Genomic DNA, 6024 nt, shown 5'->3' with positions numbered 1-6024 from the left:
ACTGAACCCAGGTCTCCCGCCTTGCGGGCAGATTCCTTACCAGCTGAACTACCAGGGAAGCCTCTCCCTTGTACATTACCAGTTGCTTTTCCCTTGATGATTTTATTAATAATATTCTTTTTATTTGTAATTTTTGCCACTATCTTTATAATGTGTTTCTTTGTGGACCACTTTGGGTTCATATGTTTTTGCACCATCTGTCCTCCCAGACAGGGATATTTGTTTTTCGGGTTAGGGAACTTTTCTGCTCCTATTTCTTCATATGAGTTTTCTGATCCATCTCTTACTGGGGATCTGTATGATACAGTTGTTTGTGCACTTGATACTGGATAGTGTGTGTCTTAAACTGTCCTCGATTTTTGAAAGTCCTTTCTCTTTTTTTCTTTTTCATCTTCAACTTAAGTGGTTTTCTCTACTCTCTCTTCCAGACTACTGAACTGTTCATCTGTGTCATCTAACCTGTTGTTGATTCCTTCATTTTAAAATTTTAGTTATTGAATTCTTCAGCTCTGTGTGTTTCTTCTGTTATTTTCTAACTCTTTGTTAAAAATACTGTGCTTATCCTTTCTTCTCCTGAGTTCATTGAGTATCTCTATGATCATTTCCTTGAACTCTGTCAGGTAGATTGATTATATCCATTTTACTTCTTTTTCTGTGATTTTACCTTGCTCTTTCATTTAGAATATTTTGTCGCTATCATTTCCTCTAAATCTCTGTGTTTATGTCTCTGTATTAGGTAGTTTGGTCTTGTTTCTTGTTCTTGGAGAAGTGGTCTTACGTAGGAGATGTCCTATGGGGCCAGCAGCAGACTCTTCTGGTCACCAGAGCCGTATGTTCTAGGGGTGACTCTGGACAGCATAGGATGACTACTATGGGGACACTAATAGGTGGGGCTGTCCCCATATTGTTGGTTACATTTGCAGCAAACATTTTTCCATGTTGTCACTTTTTTTTTTTCTACTTTTTAAGTAGTATCTTTTTGATAGACCCAAAGACTTTATTCCAAAGTTTTACTGAGATATAATCAATATCCAACATTGTGTAAGTCAAGCATGTTGATTTGATACATTTGTATTGCAAAATGACTATCATCGTTGCATTAACTAGCACATCTCTCTTATCACAGACATATATTTCTTTTTTGTGATGAAAACTTTGAAGATCTAGTTTATTAGCAACTTCCAAGTATATACTACAATATTATTACCTTATTCATCATACTGTACATTAGATCCCTATAACTTGTTAATCTTATAACTGGAAATTTATATCCTTTGATTAATATTTCCACAGTCCACTCACAGTTCCTGGTGACAATCACTTCTTTCTCTGTTATCTGAATTTGGCTTTTTCAGATTCAATATGTATGTGATATCATGTAATATTTATTTGTTTCTGTCTGACTTATTTCATTATCAAGAATCTAAATTAAGGTTGCTTTATAATATGTAGTTTTGTATTTACCATGCCAAATTCTCTCTTACCATTCTTCAGTTTTAGAAATAAAATATCTATTCTAGGCTCTTTGCCCTACTATATATTTTTAGAAATAATTGATTAAGTTTAGAAATAATTGATTAGAATAAACAATGATAGGGTGTTTGTTTTAGTTACACTAAGTGTTTAGATTACTTTGGGTAGAGTTTGCATATTTATAATGTAAGTAAATATTTCAATGAATTAGCAAGAGATATCACTAGTAATTTACATCTTCTTTAATAATTTTCAGTAAACTTCATAATTTTCTACATAGAAATAATGAATATCTTCTGATATTTACTCCAGATACTTCTAGGTATTTAATTTTTTTCCTAATGTAAATGAAATCATCTATTCTATTAAACAAATTCATAGTGTAAATAAAACACACAGAAAACTGCACAGACTACTAATGTAGAGCTTGTTTAATTTTCACAAAATAAATATACTTGTATATTTAAATGTTGAGATCTTAACATATAAATATATGTTAAGGTCCTAACCCAAAATATATGTCAAGGTCCTAATACCCCAGTACTTGAGAATATGGACTTATTTGAAATAGGTCTTGGTGGATATGATCAAGTTAAAGTTAGTTCTGTCTTTAGAGAGAAGCCTAATCAAATATGCTCATATGTAGGACCTGCTGACCACTTTATTTTGAACTTCTATCTTCCAGAGCTGTGAAAAAAAAAAAATTCTGTTCTTTTAAGACCCTCAAGTTGTGCTACTTTGTTATAGAAGCTCTAGGAAACAAATACAACATCCAAGTAATCAGCACCAGATAATTAACAAGGTTTTGACCAGAAACATATTGATATATCTTTTGTTACTGAAACTTTAGTGACTGAACATGTTTCAGTGTTCACTTATGTAACAAATCACCAACCACAGGTGTTAGTGTCTGCAAACATCCCCTGGTCAATTGTGTTAAACAATATCACAAGCACTTGAGAAATGCCTCTTGGACTTTGTCTCTAGGAATGACTTCTAACCATGGTAACTATTATTCATTTCCATTATTATACCTTCTAGAAATAAATCCCCTCTAAAATAAATTCTGTCCTAATTTATAACAGCAGAGATTAGAGTTATGTATAAATAAATGGAATTTTATAGAAAAAACTATTTTGTGTCTTATTTTTTGCTCAACATTGTGTTCGTGTTATTAATCCACAATGACATGAACAGATAGTTTAAATAAAAGGAATACCAAAAAGAGATGCTTGGTGTCACAAACAATAGGAAATTTTAAATTTAAATGACTCAAGACAACTGTTTCCATTGGTAAAGGCTTTATTGTCAAAATCAAACAGATTCGTAACACACTTTGTTGGTAAAGATGTAGGGAATCAGACACTTTTGAATGATGCTATTTGGGGATAGTAAGTGCACAAGCTCTATTAAACATTAAACATCTATCAAAGCTTAATTTACATATTTTTTGGATACAGAAATTGCACTGCAGGAGATTTATATTATGGATATGCTCTATGGCAAATAATACGGTATGTCATGCTATAGTGGAGAATTTTTCTATAATTACCAAATTCTGGGATGAAACTAAATATTCATTGAAATAAGCAGTTAAATTTTTTAGAAGTAATTTATTTTAAATGAAACAAAGATAAATATTTTTAATGATAAAAGGTACAATTCACAAAGAAAATAGATCATAAACTATTAGCTACCTTAACAGCAAAGAAACAAAGATATATAAAGCAAACATCAGAAGTACTAAAAGGGAAAAGAAAAAATATATAATCACAATAGGACAAGTTAACATTTCTCTGAGAATATTTTATCAAGTAAGCAGTTACATTTTATCATAATACTTGCAATTGTTTAGAAAAAATGAGATAGCTCTTTATATGTTGACATGGAACAATTTGCAAGAAAGTTACTTAAATAAAAAAATAAAGAAGCAGGACTATTGTTTATAATTCAGTTCAGTTCAGTCGCTCAGTCGTGTCCGACTCTTTGTGACCCCATGAACCACAGCACGCCAGGCCTCCCTGTCCATCACCAACTCCTGGAGTCCACCCAAATCTATGTCCATTGAGTCGGTGATGCCATCCAACCATCTCATCCTCCATCGTCTCCTTTCCTCCTGCCCTCAACCTTTCCCAGCATCAGGGTCTTTTCCAATGAGTCAGCTCTTCACATCAGGCGGCCAAAGTACTGGAGTTTCAGCTTCCACATCAGTCCTTCCAATGAACACCCAGGACTGATCTCCTTTAGGATGGACTGGTTGGATCTCCTTGCAGTCCAAGGGACTCTCAAGAGCCTTCTCCAACATCACAGTTCAAAAGCATCAATTCTTCTATGCTCAGCTTTCTTTATAGTCCAGCTCTCACATCCATACATGACCACTGGAAAAACCATGGCCTTGACTGGATGGATGTTTGTTGACAAAGTAATGTCTCTGTTTTTCAATATGCTGTCTAGGTTTGTCATAACTTTCCTTTGAAAGAGTAAATGTCTTTTAATTTCACGGTTGCAATCACCATCCACAGTGATTTTGGAGCCCAGAAAAATAAAGTCAGCCACTGTTTCCACTGTTTCCCCATCTATTTGCCATGAAGTGATGGGACCAGATGCCATGATCTTAGTTTTCTGAATGTTAAGCTTTAAGTCAACTTTTTCACTCTCATCTTTCACTTTCATCAAGAGGCTCTTTAGTTCTTCTTCACTTTCTGCCATAAGGGTGATATCATCTGCATATCTGAGGTTATTGATATTTCTCCCAGCAGTCTTGATTCCAGCTTGTGTTTCTTCCAGCTCAGCATTTTTCATGATGTGCTCTGCATATAAGTTAAATAAGCAGGGTGACAATATACAGCCTTGATGTACTCTTTTTCCTATTTGAAACCAGTCTGTTCTTCCATGATTATATAACATTTGATTTAGCATATAGCATGTATATAATTTTATGTTCCTACAATATCTCTGGAATAACATCTAGACAAATATAATATTTGTTCTGAGAAAGAAATTAGGAAAAATAAAAGACTGTTCATTATTTCACACCTCTCATATTTTGAACATTATGAAAGTATCAATTTCAAACCTTCTCAAATACATTTAAAATGACTTACATAGATAACTTTAAAATATCTACTCCATTAAATGAATTTGTTTGATGTTTTCTTATTTACTGGTTCTTGAAATTTTTAAAAACTAAATTTATTTTTTTGACTTTTGATTTCATTACATATAAAACTTATTGTTTTATCCTTCAAGAATGTTTGAGAGATCATAATCCTTCATAAATCATGTGTAGTTGAGTAATTTGAATGAACATCCTAAGTTTTTTCCATAATATCTATTTAAGAATTAAAATATTGACTTTGAACACAATAATTCTTTTAGTTATCAGAGCAAATAAGCTTTTTTCACAAATGTAATGAAGCTGTCTAATACAAACATCAGAAATAATACTCACTGACTTGAGGTATCCACATTTTCCATCAGATGAATTCTGTTGGAAATTCCTACAACAGAAAATATATTTTAGATAGTCATTCTTTAGGAAAAATTTGATTATCACAAATTTAAAACATATGTGTGTAATTATTTCAATGTTCAGATGCAAATCTTGTGACAGACATGTAACAATAAAATTGTAAAGTGTAACTTTATATATAAAACTAAAATAAATATTGCCAATTGTAACTAGATATAAAAATATTTCCAGTTTCCTATTATTCAGAATATGTGCTGAGAGCAATTTTCTACTACACTAGCCTCACTTTGAGTGCAGAAAGTGCTTATATGCATTAAAAATGAATGTATATTTTTAATTTTTTTTTAGTTTGGTCATTTTTAAAGTTTATATTGGATTTGTTACAATATTGTTTCTTTTTTTTTTTTTTTTATTTAATGTTTTGGTTTTTTGGCCATGAGGCCTGTGGGATCTTAGTTCCTCAACCAGGAATTGAACTGGAAGGCAAAGTTTCAACCTGGACTGCCAGGGAAGTCCCAAGAGTATATGTTTCGAAAGCAAGATAGCTGAGTTGGAGATCCTGAGCTCATTTCCTTCCACAGACAAACTAAAACTACAACCGTATGTAGAACAACGATCTCTGAGAGTGAGTTAAAGACCAATAGAGCAGATTTTCCATAACTAAGGATATAAAGACTCTGCATAGGGGCTTCCCTGGTGGCTCATTGGTAATGAATCTGCCTGCAAATCCAGGAGACATGGGTTCGATCTCTCATACAGGAAGATCACACATGCCATGGAGTAACTAAGCGTATGTACCACAACTGTTGAGCCTGTGCTCCAGAGCCCATACTTTGCAACAAGAGAAGCCACTGCAATGAGAAGCCTGTGCATCACAACTAGAGGGTAGCCCCCACTCGCCACAACTAGAGAAAATCCTCATGCAGCAATGAAGACCCAGCACAGCCAAAAATAAATTAAAATTTAAAACAGGCAATGCATAGATATATAGTGATTCAGAACCTGCATTCCCAGTGCCATGAGCTGTGAGCACAACTGCAGAATTCAGCCCTGAAAAGCAAGGGTTCTGGCCCTTCGCT

This window comes from Cervus elaphus, chromosome 22 (genome assembly GCF_910594005.1).
Source record: "Cervus elaphus chromosome 22, mCerEla1.1, whole genome shotgun sequence".
NCBI classification, from domain to species: Eukaryota; Metazoa; Chordata; class Mammalia; order Artiodactyla; family Cervidae; genus Cervus; species Cervus elaphus.
This window is presented reverse-complemented; position numbering follows the sequence as displayed.